The sequence below is a fragment of the Camellia sinensis genome, chromosome 5 (assembly GCF_055761805.1).
Source record: "Camellia sinensis isolate YWXY chromosome 5, ASM5576180v1, whole genome shotgun sequence".
Lineage (NCBI taxonomy): Eukaryota > Viridiplantae > Streptophyta > Magnoliopsida > Ericales > Theaceae > Camellia > Camellia sinensis.
In genome coordinates, this window is record NC_138965.1 from 171217702 (window position 1) to 171240051 (window position 22350).

General features: G+C 40.1%; 2 long non-coding RNA genes across 6 annotated transcripts in view; both read right to left on the minus strand.

Annotated features, from left to right (window-relative positions):
* Nucleotides 1–2031: 2031 nt before the first annotated feature.
* LOC114294376 (uncharacterized) overlaps nt 2032–22350 on the minus strand; it is a 46206-nt gene continuing 25887 nt past the window's right edge. For 2 of the 4 annotated variants that reach the window (XR_014330492.1, XR_014330491.1), the window contains 3 exons: nt 4839–4918; nt 2683–4653; nt 2032–2342 (listed from right to left, as the gene is read on the minus strand). This is a non-coding gene — a long non-coding RNA (uncharacterized LOC114294376). Of the gene's footprint in view, nt 2343–2682; nt 4654–4838; nt 4919–5010; nt 5516–22350 lie in introns of those variants that run through there. The other 2 variants (XR_014330493.1, XR_014330490.1) reach the window with 2 other exon arrangements.
* The window catches only part of LOC145790982 (uncharacterized), a 37548-nt gene continuing 21227 nt past the window's right edge, over nt 6030–22350 (minus strand). The window contains exons 2-3 of one of the 2 annotated variants that reach the window (XR_014330495.1): nt 7429–8230; nt 6030–6392 (exon numbers count right to left, since the gene is read on the minus strand). This is a non-coding gene — a long non-coding RNA (uncharacterized LOC145790982). Of the gene's footprint in view, nt 8231–22350 lie in introns of both variants that reach the window. The other variant, XR_014330494.1, reaches the window with a different exon arrangement.

The window sequence follows — 22350 nt, forward strand, 5'->3', positions numbered from 1 at the left end:
AAATGTTGCAAACTATTTATAAGTTTTAAAATGAAAATAAGTACCAAATGAGTTTTTATTTATAGTTTTAATTTTTTTTGTAAATATAAATAGAAAACAAATTAAAAAATGAAAACAACCAATAAATTGCCTTCTCTTTTTTTTATAATAAAAGAATCCTCAAAAGTATAGATAATTTGTGAAATTTCTTGAATTTCCCTGGAAAATTTCCCTTTTGTAGTGTTCGTTGTTTATTCATAATCCCTTAGTGGGCTCAGCCCAAACCAATTTGAAAGACAGAGAAAGCTGGGTTGAATTTTCAGTGATAAGATTGGATTGATCTATGAAATTTCAGGGTTTATGAAACTAAACCCAATCCAACACCAAATAATTTGATGCTAACTTGACACCAACTTTACTATAGTGCAAGTAGGAATATATGAGTGGAGTTGAGTAATAGATTTTTTAAGTTTCACTTATTTACTTTTTAAATCGATCTGAAACTAGCTTTTTAATTGAACCAATCATAAGCTGTGCTTGAGTAACTTTTTTGTTTTTTTTTGTTTTTATAATTTTTATAATGCACATAATTGAATTCAGTCGAGTAATAAGTTTTTCAAACTTATCTTGAAAATTTAATGAACTTTAACTGTCCAAGTTTGATGTATTCACAAAACGAGTCAATTTCAAATAAATTTTTAACAAGTCGAGTCAAGTTGAGTGGTAGGTTTTTCAAGTTTAGTTTGTTTACCTTTCAAACCGATCTCAAACCAGGTTTAATTGAGCTAGTCACAAGCCAAGCCTAGGTAACTTTATTTTTTTATAATGCAAATAACTGAGTTGAACCGAGTCAAGTAATAAGTTTCCCTAACTAAGCTTAATTTTATTTTACGCCAATTAGGATTTGATTGCTTGCAATCCCTATCATTGAGTTACATTACCATTTCGACCAAGCTAAGCATTGAAGCTCTAGTTTTGACAAGATGATGGTGAACTAGACCTAATTAAGGTTGTAAATAAACCAAACTATTCATGAATAAATTCGGCTCAGCTCGGCTCGACTCAGCTCATTAAGGTTCGTTTAGTAAATGAGCCGAGTTCGAGCTCGTATAAGCTCGGCTCGTTTATCTTAATTTATAATATGTAAATAATATTATAAATACATTATTTATATATTAAATAATATTTTTTATTTAAATAATATAAATAATATTAAAAAAAATTATTGAGCCGAGGTGAGCTTGAGCTCAATAAACGAGATCGATAAGCAAACGAGTTGAGCTCGAGCTCAGCAAAGCAAAACTCGGCTCGACTTGGTTCGTTTGTAGCTCTAGACATAATGAACCAACAAAAATAGCCTTTGCACTCATGACACATGGCAATTTTTAACCGCTTACGACACGACAAAGCCTCACATAAAAGTTGTTGAAGTTTGGAGGATTAAAATAAAAGAGTCTTAAAATGTTAGTTAATATACGTGTTTCAATATTGAATTGTTTCAATGACAGATAAGATGATCATTAACAGAAGTTTACTAAGAAGAAAATTGGAAAGAACAAAGAAAATGACATGAAAGCAACATCCTCAAGTATATTAATTATCCAAAAGTTTGAGCCATCAATTATTTAGAACTCTTGAACCTTATTAGAGGGTGAAGAATTCGAATTTCTTCACCTTTATATATTGTATTTAATTTTTATTGATGTGGTATAATTATCATTTTAATAGACGAGATGTCTAATCTACAAGAAAAAAACAAAGAATTTACAAGGAAGAGAAGGAATCACTGCAAGAAAATCAAGCGTTAGCGGCGTTTTAAAAACGCCGCAATAGGCTAGAAAACGCCGCAAAAATAAAAAACGACGCTTATAAAATTTGTCGATGATGCGCCGTCATTGTATCTTTGTGACATTTTAAAAATACCACTAAAGACTTTAAACGACGTTTTCTAAAACGCCTTTAAATCTAACAGCTGTTAACTGTGCACGTTAGAGGAGTCATCTCTGATGTAATCATGACGACATTTCGCGACGTTTTTAAGAAAAAAGCCACCATTTCTGTCATTTAAAAAAAAAATGAAAGATCATAATTAATGATCTTCTAACTTTTGTTCAAACCAAACCTATATTATCCATTACCTTATCCATCACCATTCTCAAAATATATAAGCATTCATTTTTCAATTTTTCATAAAAAAATAAATAAAATAAATAAAACCCCTTAAAACACAATATGACAATACAAAAAAAAATAATAATAATAATCAGTGTGCTCTCCAAATTCTCTGAAAATAACTTCATCCACAACTCTCTTCAGCTTCCATCAAGTCATCCATCATCTTCACCAAAATGATGATTATATACCTGAATCATCCAATTCCATTAGCACAACTTCAATAAACTTGAATGATTGGAAAATCTACACTCTTGCATACCATGTCAAGAAGGCTAGAAAGATAAGAAATTATGAAATTTCCAAGTGCATGTAGAACGAAAACTTTTTTATTTATACATTGTATTCACAATATGCAATATAGATTGTGCACAAAATAAATAAAATAAAATAAAATAAAAACAGAAGAAAAGATGAGAGCTATAATAACCCTTGAAATACAATTCAAACTACATGGTAAATTGATCTGTAAGTAGGTATAATACAGAATGAGCATCCTAGGGAACAAAAGTGAAAAAATGGAAGCTTTACCTTTAGAGCTGCCACCATCACCCAAAAATCAAATGAATTAGAATCAACATCAGCACGACTATCATTAATTATACGCTGTAGATTTGAACGTGACATGCCAAACATGAGATAAAATTAACCATCTAATTATGTGCTACAGGTATGATTCACAGTTAATTACAGTAGGATGGAAGCTCCATAAGCCATATTTGCCAACTACTTAAAATTAAGAATTCTGCTCCTATAACATCAGGCTAAATTATTAAAATGTTACTTGCCCATAAAAATCAATTAAAAAGCATGCCCAAAAAAAAATCACATTTCCCTATCATCTTCAAGCGCAAAGCAGACTGCATAATACACACAAAGATGCTCATTGCATACTTTGAATGCACTAGGGGGGTCTGAAAATCTTTATCTGCCACATATTACAATCATGATTGAAATCTCAAAGCTTCTTGATGATTGGACAAAACACAAGAACAGTCGAATTTAAATAGAATAAAAAACTGCAAGGTTGGGGGACACTTATTGGAGGCAGACTTGCTAAACCAACTGAAAAAACAATGGTAGAAAAATATTTGATGAACCATGAGAGAAATGAAAAGTACTCAAGGTAGAATATAAACACAATTCCTTATCATTGCAATTGTAAAAAAGTAGGATTTATTCAAATAAGTTTAATTCTCATATTCTTCCATAATCTATAAGTTCAAAATACCAAGACTTGGCCAAGTGACAACTATTTTTCTCAATACTAGATTCCGCCCTAAGAGGGCTGATTGTCTATAGAAACAATGCAACAGGTTCACACTGACAGAGGTTAGCATATAATATATTCACCATGCCTCAACAACTATGCATGAATTTCTTCACACTAGTATCGCTCCGAATAAATTAGACAACATCCCTTACCAGCAAGTTACAGCTTAGTCCAGTGTCCAGGTGGCATTACAGGTGATGACTTGGCAACATGCAGAGAGAACAAACCAACTCAACTCAAGTGGGTTTAGGTTTGTTTCAAAAATTGTATTTTTGTGATGTAGATGGATATATAAAATTGAAAAGGAATTTAGACCTTAAAATATTAATCTATGTAGTTCTTATTTGGAAAACGTGTATAAAGTGCATTTAAATTTGTAAAATTGAATAAAAATATGTAAAAGTGATTTGGGATATTTAAAATGTATGTTGGGATTATAAATATTTTGGCATTATGTAGTTCTTATTGACAGACGTTAGAGCTGTCATTAGTAAGACCCTTTTCCAATTCCAATAAATTTTTGCATCAATTATATGTACCATATCAAGCCATTTTTTAAACCATTCTATAGCTGAATTCTGAAGATGTTAGATGCTCAGATCCTGATCTTTAATTAATTTATTTGCCCTTGTGTGGAACAAGAAAACTTCCCAAGCAAAACCATTTGAAGTTTAGAGTTTTCTTTTGTGTTAGGCAAGATTGATATTAGTTTCACTAGTTTTTTTTTTTTTTGGAACCTCATTGGCATGGGCCATCATAACGACAGCAAATTCAGTGATCAGATCAGAGGCCCACACTAGGCTTAAGGTCAGTCCTAATTGCGAGCCATTGATTGGCAGATTACATGCTCATGCAGATAAACAAGGGTAACATGCATTAAAATCATGTACTTACTAATACCCCGAGGAGCAAATACTTTAAATGACGCCTCAACCGCTTCTTTGTAGCTGTCTTTATCCATTGCTCTCATCCTGGCTCTTGTCAGTTCCTAAGATGTTCAACGTCCCAATCAAGCCACCGTAGCATACAACAATAAAACAAAATGGATAAGATGAAATGTGGGACTAAATGCGCAAACCTTGAACTCCTTTTTCTCTTCCCTGGTTGATGGAAGGCTTCCACCATGAGTTTTGGCCCACTCATCTGCCACTTTCAAAAGAATGATAACATATGGTGTGTGTTTATAGACAACAGAATCAGCCACATTCAAGTCAGTTGTTTCTGCAAAGCTATCATTGATAAACATGCAATCAGCTTCTCACTTAAGATGTAAGCTGCTTAGGTACATGGTAAAAAATAAAATCCATTAGCTTTTACAGTTCAGTAACTGATGTGCCAAAATAAAACACACAGAAAAACCAAACCCAGAGAGAGAGAGAGAGAGAGAGAGAGAGAGGGGTCTTAAGACCCATACCTTCTCAGCTCAGGCCATGGGCTATTTAGCAAGAGATCATCTAGAAAATGATCAGGCTTTGACTCGATCACTGTATGCTCCTGCCTCACAGAAGCAAAGTAATATTAGCACCTCCATTCTAGAGAAATTACAAATCTGATAATTGAGTTTTTGGACACTCCGTTTCTATTACATTATGAGGAGAAAAAAATGTGTGAATTGTGACAATCTCTCCGGATAAGCCACCATGTATTTCTCCAAATCAAGGTCCAAATATTCAAAATGGATATACCATTCATTTTTTATATTGCTTCATACATCCAGCAGCCTGTTAACCTAGCTTTTGTTAAGAAAGTATATAATCAAATATATAAAGTAAAAAACAAAGACATTGATTAGATTTTTAATGGGTTTTTTTTTTAATCAGAACTCCAAAGAAATAACTTACTTGACAATGTTTATGCGATCCATCTCTGTCAGCATTAAGATTTCTAGGATTGTTGTATATGGGACACCATTTTTGCAGTTAAAAAAAAGTATGCAGTCTCTTTATTGCTACAATTTGATTAGTCTCAAGATTAAGACCTTTGTGAACAATACCATAGGCGCTGAGTCCAATAACCTTTACCCAGCTTTTACTGCCAATTCAACGGCTTTAGTTTATTGACAACACACAACATATATAAATTAATTCATGATGATTACACTACAAGAAAATGTACTTTTGGTGATTAAAGTTTTAGTCGCCAAAAGTAAGGTTTTTAGTCGCCGAAGCCTTTTCCCGACTAGATTTGTCGCGGAAAAATGGTCGGAGAAGGTTTTGGCGACAAAAAAAAATTTAGTCGCCAAAAGTTTTCAAATAAAATTAATTTTCATTTTCAGCGACTAAAACTTTTAGTCGCCCAAAGTATCATTTATTATTAGCTACTAGATATTTAGTCGCCAAAAAAAATTAATTTTCATATTTTTTGTTAGCTACTAAACTATTTAGTCGCCTAAAGTCTCATATATTTTTTACTACTAAATTTTTAGTCGCTAAAAAACCTCTGGTTTGTTTTTGGCTACTAAATTTTTAGTAGCCAACAAGTTTTATTTTGTTTTTTTGGCTACTAAACATTTAGTCACCAAAAACTTTATTTAGTGTTATTTTTTTTTATTATTATTAATTTCTGCACAATCTGTATTTATTTCGTGCAACCTGCACCCTGTATATAAACAAAACAATACATAAGTCTATTTCTATTTCACTTTTAACAATCCAAAAATTTGGTCTTGTAACATCAAATTCTATACAAACCAAATATAATCCAACCCCAAAAAATAATTCCATACAAACAGATAATCATACAAAAATGATGTCCTTCGTATACAAAAAAGAAATATCCACTAGCAATCTATACCACCAGAAAATAACTTCATCTCTGTTGGATCAACAACTATTGCAGTAATTGGTAGTGAAAAAGCTCGAGTTTGTAAAAATCTTCCAATAACAAGGTCCCATACCTACAATATGAAAATAAGTCATTAGATAATTCACCCATCGAAGTCTACAACTTTTCCCAGACCTTAACAAACCTGAAAAATGAGAAAAAGAAAGAAAGGACGTGTGTTAAGTGTAAGACAAACAAATGCACGTTATGTATTTAAAATTGCTTTTTTTTTTTGACATTATGTATTTAAACTAGTAATGTATTAATTTTACCACCTTTTTCATCACTCAAAAGAAGTCAGTTTTACAGGTTGGGAGAAATAGTATATAATTATTTTTATTATAGAAAAGAATCAAAGCCATGCCCCAAGAAAGCTTACATGTATTTGAGGAAAGGTAAGAACAACCAACCCATTCATCTGAATAGATCAACTGCCATTCTTAACACTCAAAAAACTCGGACAACTTCAAGGACGTTTAATGATTGATATAAGAATCATCACTCCTCATTACAACTAGTGTCATCAAATAAAGTTGGAGAAAAACCAAAATATTTTAATCACATTTTTTTTTAATGAATTGCATTAGAAGTTAAAATTCAAAGAATCAACAAAAGCTCACCAATAATCAAGAAAAATCATCAAAAGATGTAATTGATGTCGAACAATCTAAGATCATCCATATTAATCATACAGCAGATTGTATATATATTACCAATTTGAATTCACAGAAACCTGAATAAAATTTCCATGGAATATCTAGGCATCCACAAAAGTATAGCCAAGTAGAGACGAAATGGATACTGGACACATGAAGTGGGAGAATCAACAAATAATTTTGAAAATATATGCATCATTTCATAAGATGCGAATCGAAAGACACTACTACATATACAAATATTTTTAAAAACCACAGAAAATAAATTATCAAGCAACACCTTCCTTCGCCATTTCTTCAAGAACATTTTATTTATATATTTTTCTCCATCCCCAAAAGTCTGCCATACAGTAATTAATAGGAAAAATGCAAGAAAGTATTATGAACCAGCTTGACCAACATTTAACTTAGTGCTATTTAACAAAAAATAATAAACTCACAAAAAAGATAGAAACCATCTGATGCTAAGAATTTAAAAGTAAACTGTAAGCAATTATTAGTAAGAGAACCAGATGGCTTTCATACCAACGTTGTTGCATCACTTGAACATTTCAAGAGAGAGTGTGGGGCAATATCCTTCAGTTCATCACGGTACCTAGCTGCATCTTGGAAAAAAGGAAAAGTCAAAAACAAGAAAACAGAACAGTAGAAAGTTAGCAGATGCAAGGGCCTCAAATGAACATGCATCAGATTATAAAACATATGCTAAGTACATATTTTCTAGAACTCAAAAAATTGTAATGTAGTTCGTGTCCCCAAACAAGGGTTGCAGTTAAGAGTCAACATTTGGTTGCATGCTCAGCCAGATTGAATAAAGATTAAAGAGTGATACTACGAATTAAGAGACAAAAATATTGACATGTTTCAAGAAACCAGCAATTTATGCAACTTCATTGCTGCAAGAAATGATATTCTAGCAAGATGTATAATTTAAGAAAGAAATTAAGAGACTGAACCTCCAATTTGTGTGCATCACCTCCAAAGAGACTTAATCTCATTGTGTGCATCACTTGAACACATTAATTATCTAAAACTAAACCAAACACTGCAGTAAAAAATTTCTCTAAGTAGACCTTTCCAATCATAATTAGAGCATTAAAAATGAAAGTCCGCTATTCAAATGCCACACAATCAAATTGTTAATAAAAGAATGATCTTTGCTGTACTTGAAGAAAAATGGCATTAAGGAATCATAAGCATACGATACCTCAAACCTCTCATCAGCAATGGCCTCATTCATCAACCTGCGCATGCGTAAAATCGGCTCCTCTTCCTCAAATAATCTCAGTGAATCATGAAGTCTAGCAGCCTCGTGATTATTAAATTCCTAATAAAGCTTAATAGAGCAAAGATATCCAATATGCAGAATGCCCAAAATAAAGTTTATTAAATCGGCTCCTCTTCCTCAAATAAAGTTTAAATTCCTAACAAAGATATCCAATATGCAGAATGCCCAAAATTGACTTCTTTTCATATGATTAAACTAACCAACTGTAGACACCCTATTTTTGACCGACCTTGAGACTCAGACGTCACCAGTTGAGCGCTCGGTGATACTGCATGTCGTGCTCGTTCAGAAGTTTCAGAGTCTCAGTTGCAAGCCTTGCCTCCGGACTTCTGGACTCTTTTGTGCTTTGCCTCGGTTTGCGAACCAGGCTCGATTTTCTCTGTTTTCTCTTTGCGAAGGGAGGGAGAGGTCTGGTAGATCATCTCTCAGTGACCGTAGGCTACGTTTTGTGGTCGTAGGCCACTTTGCCCGTTTGGAGTCCGGTTTCCTGTTTTTCGGAGCCGTTGGCCGTGTGCCTCGGTTCGGGACCGCTTAACCACCTCCATTTGCTTCGGTTTTTGGCATACTTCTTATTTGCTCCCTTTTGAGGGACACTATGGCCCGGGAAACCGACTTCGTGGTCAAACATCACTCTCGGTGCCTAACAGCCAGTTTTCGGGGCCTCGAACTGCGTGTTTCGGCCCCCGAACCTTCGTTCTGCATTGGTTTTGGTTCATTTTTGGCAGGGACTTCTGTTTCATTGGTAAGCAGGCCGTAGGAGGATGGGAGGCCAGTAATTGTTCTGTCAGCCGACTTTATCCCTTCATCGCCCTCCGTCGCCCGATTTTCCTCACTTCAGAGCCAATGTTGACCATCCTTGGACCATCTTCTTGAACTTTTAACCACATATTTGTGATGTACACACCTGGGAGGCCACCAATATTTGGTGGCCGGCCAGTAATCTCTGTTGACCCTTTTGAACCCCTTTGAAAAATGGGTTGTTCTCTCTCCTGGTTCACTTTTTCCAATGTTCAACCATAGGGTTGTGTTGTGCACACATGGGAGGCCCTCTTTTTGTGGTGGCCGGCCATTAATCACACTTGACCCTTTTGACCCTAGCCGGCCGGCCATGGGAAGTAGCCGGCCGGCCACCTGCAACCAAGATAACTGGCCGGCCATGTTCCTTGCATCAGCTACAGTGCAGAAGTGCATTCATTTTCCCCCCAGATTCTGTATCCGGGGGGCTGCATTTTGGAGGGAACCTTGGCATGTTTTCCCTCCATTTTTTCCCCCCATTTCCCCCCTCTTTTTGCCTATATATCAGAGGCTCCAGCTCTGATATTAGGGTTACAAAATTTCCCTCTAAGGCCCTTGCATTATATCTCTCTCGCTCTATATTTTCCAAGCTAAAACACCCTTAGCCCTACACCATCTCTTCACCAACCCATAGCCCTACCCTTCCATCCTCCATTCCAGCAGTTTGAGGGTGTTCTCCAGAGCTTAGGAGTGTTGCATTTTGGTCCAAGAAGCTACCAAAGTTTGGTCTTCAGGGGTGAGTACCATTCCCACTCTTTTAAGCTTATTCTTGTATCATTTCTTAGCCATACATGCTTACTGTTTTGAGCTCCGGCCCTAACTGAAAGTGGCATTTTTTTGAGCTTCTTTTCACTTTTGTTTAAGGGCCTCTCACTGTTTGAGGCCTCCTTGTTGCACTTGCTTCATTATCCCTCTTGTATGCCATTATCTTGTGTAGTATTTTTGGCTTATGTATAATCTGTTTTGAGAAATGTCATAAACTGAAAAGTTTCTTATTTTGAGCCCTTCTTCAACATTGTTGAAGGGCTCATTGCCATTTGTGGCCTCCATTTACTACTTGTCATTATATCTCTCTTTTGGCCATATTTTTGCATGATTTGTTAGCCTCGGATGCTTCTGTTTTTGGGCTCTTTTCAGAACTGAAAACAACCTTATTTTGACCCATTCTTCATGTTTCATTAAGGGTCTTTCATGGTTTGAGGCATCTTTTATATACTTTGTGTTATATCTCTCTTTTTGGCCTCATTTTGCATAGCATTTTGAACATATTTGCATACTGTTTTGGGTCCGGCCATCAACTATAAAATGCATTATTTTTGGCCCCTCTTCAACATTGATGAAGGGCTCCTTTGTGTTTAAGGCCAGAAACCACTACTTGTTTCTTTGTCCATCTTTTGGTCCATTTCTTGCATGAGGGTTTAGCCATACCTGTGTTGGTTTTTGTGGTTTGTTGTGTACTGTAAAATATCATATTTTGGGTCCCTCTTCAACATTGTTGAAGGGCCCTAATCTGTTTGGGGTCAGCAGCTGTGAGTTGCTTCTTTATCTCATATTTAGGGCCATTTTTGCATGCTAGTTTTTCCCTATTTTTGTTTGCTGTTTGGCCTCACTTAGAACTGAAAACATGCTTGTTTTGGGGCTTCCTTGAATCTGTCTTCACATGTCATGATCAAATAATGCATGCTTGAGATAGCTACAAGTCATTTCATATGCTTAATCTTGCATTTCGGGACCATTTTTATGCATCGGGTGCCATGTGTTTATGATTCGGGGCTGTTTTGGGTCATGTTTTGCTGCTGGAAATTGCATGTTTGCATATCATACTCCATGCCTTGCCATGTCTTGGTAGAGTGGCATTCGGTGCCTTAGGGTCGGTCTTCGGTTTGCGTGCATGTGTGCACACATCTCGAGTTGTTTCATTTCCATGTAATGGCCTCTTATGTGAGTGTGGCTGAGGTCCACTCATGTTAGTGTAAGCCCATTTATGCATTGTGTATGCCATTTTATTTCATAGCATTGCGTATGCTAGGTTGTATGTTAGCGCATTGTGTATGCCATGTTACCTCGTGCATCGTGTATGCCATTTCATAGCATTGTGCATGCTAGGTTGTATATTAGTTGCATTTCATGCATATCATGCATATTGCATCGTGCTCGGGGTAGGAGTTAGCCCGGGCACGGGAAACTAGGTACGTTTCGTACTCCGAGTGACAGAACGTGTCTCAATTCCCAGTCACCGACACTCCGGATTATCCATGATGGAGTTAGGTTTTAGTTGAGTTTTCATGTGCATTCATTCCATATTGAGTTGCACAATTCGATCCCTCGGCCATCATGCATCGAGATGCGTGATTGGTGGCATGAGGATCGAGGCATGCATACATTTGTGAAAATACATTGCTATGCCCCTTTTCTGCTCTCTGTTGCAGCAAATCAAGAATTAGCAACCTTTCGGAGCTTGGCGCGCTTTCCAAGAATAATTGTAAAACAGAGGCTAATTGGGGCATCCCAGTGGATTTCCGCGCAAGGCAGCCCAGACATGCATCGTTCATCAGAGTCAAGGCAGTCCCTGGCTTGCATGCCAATTTATGGCTTTCTTAGTTAATTTGTAAATTAATTAGGAATTTGTTTATATTCGGACTGTATTATTTGGGACTGTACTTATTCACTCGGACCCTCTGCGCGAGGGCATAACTGTAATAAGTGTGCGTGTGTGTGTTGTATGTCTTCCAACCCCACGTCTTTCTCCCTTTTATTAATCCGCTTATGATGGTTAGATTAGGGCATGTTTCAATTAGCATGTAGTATGATAGCATGTTTGCATTCATTCATCTGTTTTGCATGCACCGGGCTCGGCGCATCATACTAACTGCATTTGTATTTCAATTTCAAAGTTGAATACTTGTTGGCTGTTGCATCTCATATGCCATGTTTAGAATAGCCGAGCCTGCTATAGTTGCATTTTGCATGTGTTGCATTAGGCATTTCTGTACAATTAGGATCAAGCATGGATTTCTAATCGGTTTCTGTTTTGGCTTGAAGTACTCGGTGAGTTTTATGCTTTAGCATCCTTGCATGCGTGTGAGTGACTGCCATGAATAGCATGCTTACCATGAGGCTATTTGCTTATGTGATATAACTGCCTGAATGCTTGTGGGTGAAGGTTGGGTTATCTGGATTGGAACAAATCATTAACTATGAGTTTTAAAGCCCACTAGATAGTGGCAAAACCACCTTTTCTTAAGCCCACCTGAGGGTGGCGAAATCTGCATTTTAAGCCTACTTGCGAGTAGCAAACCATCTTTCAAAAACAAACATGAAACGTTTTGTTCCAATTCAGGCGATCCAGTCTATACTTGTATGTTGTGCGCATCACATAGTAAATCTAGGCTAATAACCGGAATAAGAACACATAATGTTTTCAAAAATAGATATCATGGTTAGTAAAGGCCGATCTTTGATCGGGCGAGCGGGGGTGCTCAGGAAGTGACCTTCCCCAATCGTACCCAAGTTCCTGAGCCGAGGCAACTTTGGTGATGACGGACACGTGGCCTTAGGCAAACGAGTCAGGGTTTCCTAAATTTCCCAAAATAAAACATTTAGGTGGCGACTCTGTATCTGGCAAAGCAGTCCATGTTTGGCACTTCTTTCAAAACCTATTTTCTCAAAACGATTTGCTGGATTTGGACTCTTTGGTTCAGATTTAGAACCGTGACAATTTTAGAGTCCTGAGCTGTAGTGACCCCAATATCGAACAGAACGGGACTCACCCTCCCGGGGCGTTCGGGGGACGTCTACAGTTTCTAGCGACTCCGCTGGAGATTTAGAGAACTTGACTCGAACTCATGATATCTTGTTTTGACTACACTTGTGTGTTTCTTTGCATTGCATTCGCATTGGTGCGCCTAGGACATTGTGTTTGCCATCTGCTATTCCTGAACAGTTTGCCGGAGGCTTGTCTTGTCAAGACATGACCATAAAGCTGACCGGTTGTGGGCTCTGCCAGCATGGGAACACAAACCCCGGTTTTACCGGGGCACCCTTTTTGACCATTCGACCTAGTGCATATTCGGATCCGTAGTGACCATTCCAAACTAGGACAGGTTGCTTACCCGTTTATAGGTTGTTTGAAAACCGCTGCGTGCGTAGTGAAACCCTAGCTCCTGACAAAATAGGACAGGGAAACCCTACCCCAACATAGGGGTGTTTTGGCTCTCACTTACTTGTTATGTGCTTTGGGGTGCGTCTCCATATGAATGCATGTATCAGTTTACAGGGTTTGGGCATCAGGCCTGCGGGCGTCAGTTCAGTATTGTGGGTATCGGGCCTGCGGGCATCAGTCAGTATTTGAGAGTCAGTTATCTGCGGGTATCAGATTCAGTCTTTGGGGACAGTGATTCGGGGGTAACAATCAGTGATTGAGGACAGTGTGTATTCAGCTTGTTGACCGTGTGTTATTATGTCCGGCTGTGTGTCATGCATTTATTTTAAGCTGTTATGCTGTCCGTTTATCTGTTTATTTATTTCCTTTTCGCTTTATTTATCTTTTGCTAGGGCAGTTCTAGCACAATTGCTTCCAACCCAGTAGATATTTCCCAAGCACTTTGGACACGAGGTCGTCGACTCAATCGATCTGAGGATCTCATTGACGGACAGCCAGTGTTCCATTCTCTACCCCCCGTTGTCAGAAGGAAGCCGAGAAAGCGCAGTGTGTTAGAACAGAGGTTGTCAGAACAGTGGGTTACTCCATCAGAGGACAATAGGACTGAGGTCTCGATTGTTGCTATAGAAATAGACATACTAGTTAGTCGGATGGATCAGCAAAATACATCAGGGATGGAAGCCCTAATGCGCCAGATGCAGGAGAGCATGAGACAAATGCAAGAGGATGCCACCCGTCAAGCGGAATTCTCCAAACAGCAGGCCGCGGTCATGGCCCAGCAGGCCGAGCTAATTACCAGACTGCAACAACAGAATGCGGCATCTGCTTCACATCAAGTTCCTCCTCCGCCAGGAGCTCCATTACCCGAGCAGGCACCTACTGTTCAGAACGCTCTGCCTAACACCCAGAACACCGTGCCAAATATCCAGAACCTACAAGAGGACACGAACCTTCCAACGGGGCCAGCTCCGCCCCCGCTTCCGCCTCAACTGTCCAAGACCCATACACCCAACCACCCGGACTCTCCCTTCGAGTTCGAAATCGACCATACATGTGAGAACCCGAATATAAAAATTAAGTAAATAATTAAATAATAATTTTACAAATCTCAAATATTTTATTATGAATCTTTAAGTGCAAATTAAATATTATTGGAGGATCTTTTAATTAATTTTAAACCTAAAATAAATTTATGGTGAAAGTCATTGATTGAGAAGCAAGATTTATTATTAAAAAAAAAAAATAGAGAAGAGGGTGTGACTTGAACTCTAGACCACAAAATTAATAAGTTAGACTCTTACCATTTGAATTGCATGTAACTTATATATGTATTTTGTATATTTATCTATCTATTTGACCTAAGTGTGCCCACCACTAGTATAAAATAAAATAAACACAAACCCCAACTCTTGTTATAATTATTTTCCACAACACTAGCAGCCGTGGGTTTATGAAGAAAATAGAGGGGTTTTTCAATCATCAAGATTATTGTTGTAGCCAAGAAGGAGAGCTTTGGGTGTGTTGTGCTGTGTGGCCTCCTAGGTTTTCTTCTCTTCTTTCTTTGTTCTTCATCCTTATTCTATAATTATTTTATTCATTCATGGAGAGGTTGTAGGTTTATGTATTTTGTAAATATATGTATACACTGTTAAGAAATCTGAGGAGCTAAATTTATGTGTAAAGAATGGGTGTAATTCTTAGTTCAAAAATTCTGCACACAATCACAAACTTTAAAAATCAAGAAACCATATCAAATGGATGAATTTTAATCTGAAATTTTTAAAGTAGATCAATTACATATTGAATTGCATATCTGAAGTTTTTCATAATTTTTGGGAGTCAAAATCCATATAAATTGAGGTATTCAAATCTGTCCAGGAAACCAGTCCGAAACAGTAAATTCGGGATTGTTATTTTCTTTGGGTATAAATCCAAAAATTATCAAATTAGTGTCATTAGAACCGGTTACGAGACTAGTTTCGTATGTTTTTGGCCTTGCATTGATTGCTCGTGTATATTAAGAGAACCGTCAATTTCTTTAAAGTGCTGCAGAAAATAACCTGTTTGGATATAATAAATTGTAGATAATTATTTTGATAAGCAAATCAAGTGAAACCAATTGGGTTTGAAACTTAGGATATATTAGATCATATCTGGAGGTTATTGGAATTTTTTGAATAGCGTGGAGTGGGTTTTGTAATTTTCAAAGTTAGCGAATAGATTGGGAAAACTTGTTTAAAACACTGTTTCATCTTAAAGTTATTTTTAGTTAAGTTTCAATCGGAATCTATGTCTTGGGTGATTTTAGACCTTGAAGAATATGAACTTAGGTAATATTTAAGAGTAACGGTGTGTTGGGTTGAGCCGTGTTAGTGCGCTTTAGTTGAGGTTACTTAGTTCCTATTTTTTTAGTATTTTTAAATTAGTTGTGACGTGTAGTTTTTATACTTGGTTCAGGGCACTAGTTGGACTTTTACACTCTATACGAGGATTATATTATTTCGTTTTCAGGTGAGTAGTTTCGTGCTACATATTTTTTATAAATGTTCTCCTACCCTGAACTATTGGAAAATTAAATTGTTGTTTCATGATTAAACTATTTTGATAAATTATTATATTATCAATTGAATCAAATTATTTCTGAAACATGTGTGAACTTGGCATACTGTAAACTATTTGTTTTGGTCTCATGTTTATAATTATGAACTACCATGTTTTGCAAAACTGATGTGTATTGATTATTGGGACCATGTGTGTATTTAGTCCAGGGAAATTATTCCACTGTGTGTGGTGACTCTGGCCACTAGGGAACAGATCCGGGTTGGGCCGTGATGACTCTAGTGCTCAACGATTGTAAGGAAAAGACCTTTAAAAACAACTAGGTGACCTTCAATCGGATCGTCTTTGAGAAAAGGCCCAGGTGCCACCCTGAGGATAACTCTTAGTTCGGTATTGGATCCAACGGGGCTTATAGCCTGAGAAATGTGTGGCAGATTATTTGTTTTTATTGGTACCCAGAAAATTATTGGTGTTCATGTTATAATCTGTTTTAAGTGAAAAATGTCGTTTATCATGTTCTTGCGAAACATGAGTATTTTAAGTGTTGAATTGTGGAACCTTCTTTTTGAAACAGATTGTATTTACCAAACTGTATGCCAATCTAGTTTCTGTGATATATATCTTATTTTGGAATTGAACCCTATTTTCAAAACTGTATTTACTATCCATGTTGCTACTCACTGAGCTATCAGCTGACTTAGTTTTTATCACTTCCAGGTGTTAGAAGGACTTAGAGTGGACTCATGGCATAGCGGGGACTCAATTGCATGGACCTCTAGGGCATTCCTTTAGTTTAGAGTGTTATGTCAAGTTTGTGCATATTTATATTTATTCTTATCGAAGTTCATTTAGGATTATTTTTGATATGTGGGTTGTTTATATCCCATAAGTTTGGATGGTTTTTTATTACGGTTGATTTTGCCGTTTATAATTGTGACATGTCTGGATTGAGTTTTGGTTATTTATTATTGGACTATTGTTCAGTTGTTCAATGTGATTGGATTCGTGTTTAGGCTTACGTGTGCCTTGGGCTAAGTCCCTGTGGGCCACGGCCGGTCATGCCCGGATTTGGGTGTGACAATACAGCTCTAAAACTGAGCAAGCTTGAGAAGCTCTTCAAGAAATCCCAAGGGGTAAGGGCTATTCCGGATATCGAGGATGGATATACCGATGTGGCCGTGACATTGCCCGATAGGTTCAAGATGCCGCAAATTGACCGTTTTGACGGGTCCGGCGACCCCATGGTCCATCTTCGGCTATTCTCAGACATCCTGAGTCCAATGGGCCTAACCCGACCACAGAAGCTTTCACTGTTCGGCCGAACCCTGTCGGGTGTGACCGCCATCTGGTACGCGAAGTTAGAGGATGAGGTAAAAAGAAGCTGGGATGAAATAACTGAGGCCTTTGTCGCACAGTATTTGTACAACACCCAGATCGAGATTACAACTCGTGATCTCGAAACGACAAGGCAAGAGCCCAAGGAAACTTTCTTAGATTTTGTAACCCGGTGGAGGGCAAAGGCGTCGATGATGACTTTGAGGCCCACTGATAAGGACCAAATCCGGATGATTGTGCGCAATCTCCAACCAAAGTTGATGCAGAAAATGATTGTACTCCCCTTTCTCACTTTCTCAGATTTACACGAGATGGGGGTACAAATCGAAGACGCGATGAAACAAGGTCTGATTGACCAGGATAGGGAGCAACCAAGGAGGAATTTCAACCGTAACAACAATTCAAGCCCGAGTGGCGTTGCAACTACAAGAGCTTCGGAGGTCAGTATGGTCACCACCATTCCCTCTCCCCTTCCAAGGCCCATGGCAGCCACACTCTTCTCCGGTGCATCCGGAAGCAATACTCAAACCTCCAAATACCCCCCCAGAGGCCAAAGAACCTTCACCCCACTATACATGCCTTTGTCTAAGGCTCTGGGGGTCTTGATCAGAAAGGGGCATCTGAAACCCCTAGAGCCGAGGCCATTGCCGAATCCACTCCCTCCCTCTCACAACCCAGCCAAGTACTGTGCATATCACCAGCAGCACGGCCATGATACCGACCAATGTTTCAGGCTGCGTCACGAGATTCAAGACCTCGTTGATAAAAATGTGATTTTGCCACCAGAAAAACCCAACGTCACAACCAACCCCCTCCCTACACACAACCAAACTCCACCTCCCAAAAGAGTCAATCTTATCCATACTGGGGTCGTGTCTTACGATCCTAGCATCTATATTACTCATACCCATCTACCTAAGCCGGAGGTGTTCCTTCCCGACTGCACTGACTTCTTGTGCATGTTGGGCATCTCCACAACCCAACCAGAGCCGACGGTGGTGACCATCGAAGATGGGGCAGGGCAGACTTCGGAAAAGAATGGGGTTGTTGAATCTGGGACGGGACAGAGTTTTGTTGGGGAAGTCTATGATCCGAGTGAGTACATCTTGTCAACAGACCAGATTAGGCTGGGTATAGAATTGCCACAGACAGGAGAGCTGTGTATGATCCGGGGGGATGGAGTTGGGCAAGGGGCAGATGATCTGACAGCTATAGAGGAGGACTTTGCCAACCTACAATTTTTCGATGACCAAGAACCAGGGGACGCGGCAATCAACTGGTTCGACTATGAGGAATCGACAGAGGCCACTAGATGGCTCGACGATCAACCAGATGTAATGGGAGAATCCCAACCAGAACAGGGCCCGGCAGGGGCGAGAGTATCAGCTGTGGCCGGAAGGGCCAGAAGTCAGATTACATTGCCAGAGAGCGCCGGTACAAAGAATTTCGCTGGGGACGGAAGCATTGTGGATGCAAGAAAGGCTGAACAACAAGCTGCACTGACGCAGATAAAACAACAGGATTCTGAGAGAACCGGGAAAGCCAAGATCCATGAAGGGATCGAAAGTGCTGCGCGCACAAGAACAGAGGATGCTGTGGGCATGCAGACTGAACGTGCTGTGAGCACAAACATGCCCGAACCAGACGGGTGCCTTTTGAATGCCAGCGGAATGTGGTGGGAAGACGATGACTTATGTCTTGCCCACACAGACGAAGACTGGGGAAGCAATCAACCGGATGACACTTGGTACCTCGATGAGGTTGATCACATGACAAGAAGCGGGCGGTACTTCAAGTCCCCGCACCTAGACCAACCCGAGGCGTCCGGGAAGAATAAAGAAGCGGAGAAACAGAAGGAGAAGCAGATTGAAGAGAAAGCTGTGCTGAAACAGCTAAAGAAGATACAAGCAGACATCTCCATCTGGGGACTGCTTATGGCATCACGAGTGCATAGACAAGCCGTCTTATCTGCCATGGACAAGTCCAAACTCTCCATAGATACTACACCAGAGCAGCTGGTTGGGCTGGTTTTTCCGGGAGGAGGTTCCCCGGTATTAACCTTTTCGGACAAAGAACTACCGCCTGAGGGCACAAATCATAACAAACCCCTCTATATTTCCGTGGAATGTAGAGACAAGTGGATACCGGTGGTACTTGTTGATACCGGGTCTGCTATCAATGTCTGCCCAACCAGAACAGCGTATGCAATAGGGTTGAAGCCCGCGGACTTCGTCCCAACTACTCAAGTAATCAGAGCATACGATAACACTAGCAGGGAAGTGATGGGGACTGTCAAAATTCAAACCAAGGTTGGTCCAGGACAACACAACATTGAATTCTATGTCTTGGACGTTCCTGCAACCTTCAACCTACTTTTGGGGCGACCGTGGTTGCACCAGGTCAGGGCAGTCTCTTCCACTTTACATCAGATGCTGAAGTACCCTCACGGGAAGGGGGTAGCGATTATTTTTGGGAATTCATCAATCCATCCGCCGCCGGAAGTGTCCACACCAGTATTGGAAATCGAGCATGGCACTGAGGATGTGTTCTTATCAGGGTTCACTTTGGCTGAGGCTTAAGTGGTACAGAATGTTATGGCTGTGAATGAGGGGGTGTACGTCAGTGCTCAATCCGTTTACCTCATGAACAAGTTACAACACATCCCCGGAATGGGATTGGGAAAGAGCGGCCGGAAAGGCGTCGCGGCATTGGCCGAAGTGCCACACAACCCTCACACCTTTGGATTGGGTTATCTGCCCACCAAAGAGGACTGGGTGAGGAAGGGTAAAGAGATGGCCGGAAGAGCCAGAGCAAAGAAGGCTGGAAAGCCTTTCGAATTAATGCATAGGGCCATTCAGGGTACCCTAAACGGACGCTTCGTCCGGGAGGGGGAAGACTTTCCATTTTGCGGCTTCCCAGATCTATGGCTGAACGCGGAGAGGAAGCGCGTGCCTGGTTTCGAGATCTTCTTCGACCTGCAACTACCTGGGGATGACGTTGCCGAAGCGCAGACAGACCCATCAGCTGAGGTTGAGCAGTGTAAGGCAATGGATTCTGAGAGCACCGAACTTGAGATGGGGGTAGCGCTAGCGTGTCTACTTTCAAATCCTTCGATCGATCAAAAGTGCTTAGGGGATAACTCCTCGGTTTCCATGATTGGAGATGAAACAGCTGCAGGCCTTCCAACGACTATCTTGGATGCATCTATCGCACCCTCTCTCACTTGGCAGTACGATGAGGGATTTTTGTCCAGCAACACTGGGTCAGGTAGTGAGCCGGAATCTGATTCCACCGAGTCCTGTGAGTCGGAATCAGGTTCCAGCTTGACTAAGTCTGAGTCTGGTAATCCTGGGGATGATAACCCGGATGCCACAGTTATGTCCAGGTCATCTTTTTCTTTCTCATTTGAGTCTGTTGTAACCGAGAATTCGGGAGATTTGGATGAGCTTAATGAGAATCAAGTAACTGTGGTTTCTGAGTACTTTTCTGTGCCCTTAATTTATTGCATAAATTCAGACTTTCAAAATTTTGATAAAAACGACGAGGACGAAATTCCTCCGATTTTGCAACGTCTAATTGAGCAGGAACAGGAGAGATTTGTCAAACCCTTAACGGATGAAATCATTACCGTGAACATTGGTACTGAGGAGGACCCGCGGCTGGTCCAGATCGGGTACACGCTGTCTTCGGAGGAACGCGAGCGCTTAGTCGCTTTATTAAAAGATTTCAAAGATGTTTTCGCGTGGTCCTACGAAGACATGCCTGGGATTGATCCTGAGATTGTACAGCACCGAATCCCCCTTGACCCCGAAGCCCGACCTGTTAAGCAGAAACTCCGAAGGATCCGCCCCGACTGGGCTCTCAAGATCAAAGAAGAGGTCACCAAGCAAATCGACGCAGGCTTCCTGCTGGTATCCGAATACCCGACTTAGTTGGCCAATATCGTTCCAGTGCCGAAGAAGGATGGCAGGATCCGGGTATGCGTGGATTTCAGGGATTTGAACAGAGCTAGTCCGAAGGACGACTTTCCCTTACCGCATATTGATGAGTTGGTGGACTTCACAGCAGGACATGCTTTACTTTCATTCATGGATGGCTTCTCAGGGTACAATCAGATAGTAATGGCACCAGAAGACAGAGAAAAGACTGCATTCACCACCCCGTGGGGAACATACTGCTACAGAGTAATGCCATTTGGATTGAAGAATGCCGGAGCTACTTATCAACGGGTCGCGACCACAATATTGCACGACATGATCCACAAAGAGGTTGAGGTGTACGTGGACGACATGATTGTCAAGTCCAAGGAAAGAGAAGGCCACTACACCGCCTTGCAAAAGTTCTTTCAAAGGATCAGAGAATTTCGGTTGCGGCTAAATCCTCAGAAGTGTACGTTTGGTGTTACAGCGGGAAAAATACTGGGGTTTCTGATTACACAAAGGGGCATCGAGGTCGACCCTTCAAAAATTAAGGCCATCTTAGAAATGCCACCACCAAGGACTGAAAATGAGGTGTGAGGCTTTCTGGGTAAGGTGCAATTCATAAGACGGTTTATCTCTAAATTAACCTTGACTTGTGAACCACTTTTTGGTCTCCTGAAGAAAGGCAAGAAATTCCAATGGGACGGCCGATGCCAAGCTGCGTTTGAACAGATCAAAGAATATCTACAGAACCCGCCCGTGTTGTCGCCACCAGAGCCGGGGAAACCGTTGATTTTGTACCTTTCGGTGACTGAGACTACAATGAGCTGCATGCTCGCACAAGAATCGGAGGATAAGGTGGAGAGGGCCATCTACTATCTGAGCAAGAAGATGTTGGACTACGAAACCCGCTACACTCCGCTTGAGAAGGCTTGCTTAGCTTTGGTATGGGCTACCAGGAAGCTGCGGCACTACTTGTTAGCTCACTCCGTAATGTTGGTTTCACGACTGGATCCCATCAAATACCTTTTCGAGAAACCGGCACTTACGGGTAGGCTAACTCGCTGGCTGCTGTTGCTCTCCGAATTCGATCTGAAGTATGTGACACGCAAGTCAGTCAAAGGAAGAGCAGTGGCAGAGTTCTTGGCCGATCATCCAGTCGAAGAAGGTGAAGCAGTTGAGTATTTATTCCCAGATGAAGCCATTTTGCACATCGACGACGAATATTGGACGATGTACTTTGACGGAGCGTCAAATCAGTACGGGTATGGGATAGGAGTGTTGCTGATAGCACCCGACAATTCCCGTATCCCTCTAGCCTTCAAACTCCAGTTCAAAGTCTCGAACAACGAAGCAGAATATGAGGCGTGCATAGCCGGCCTAGAAGC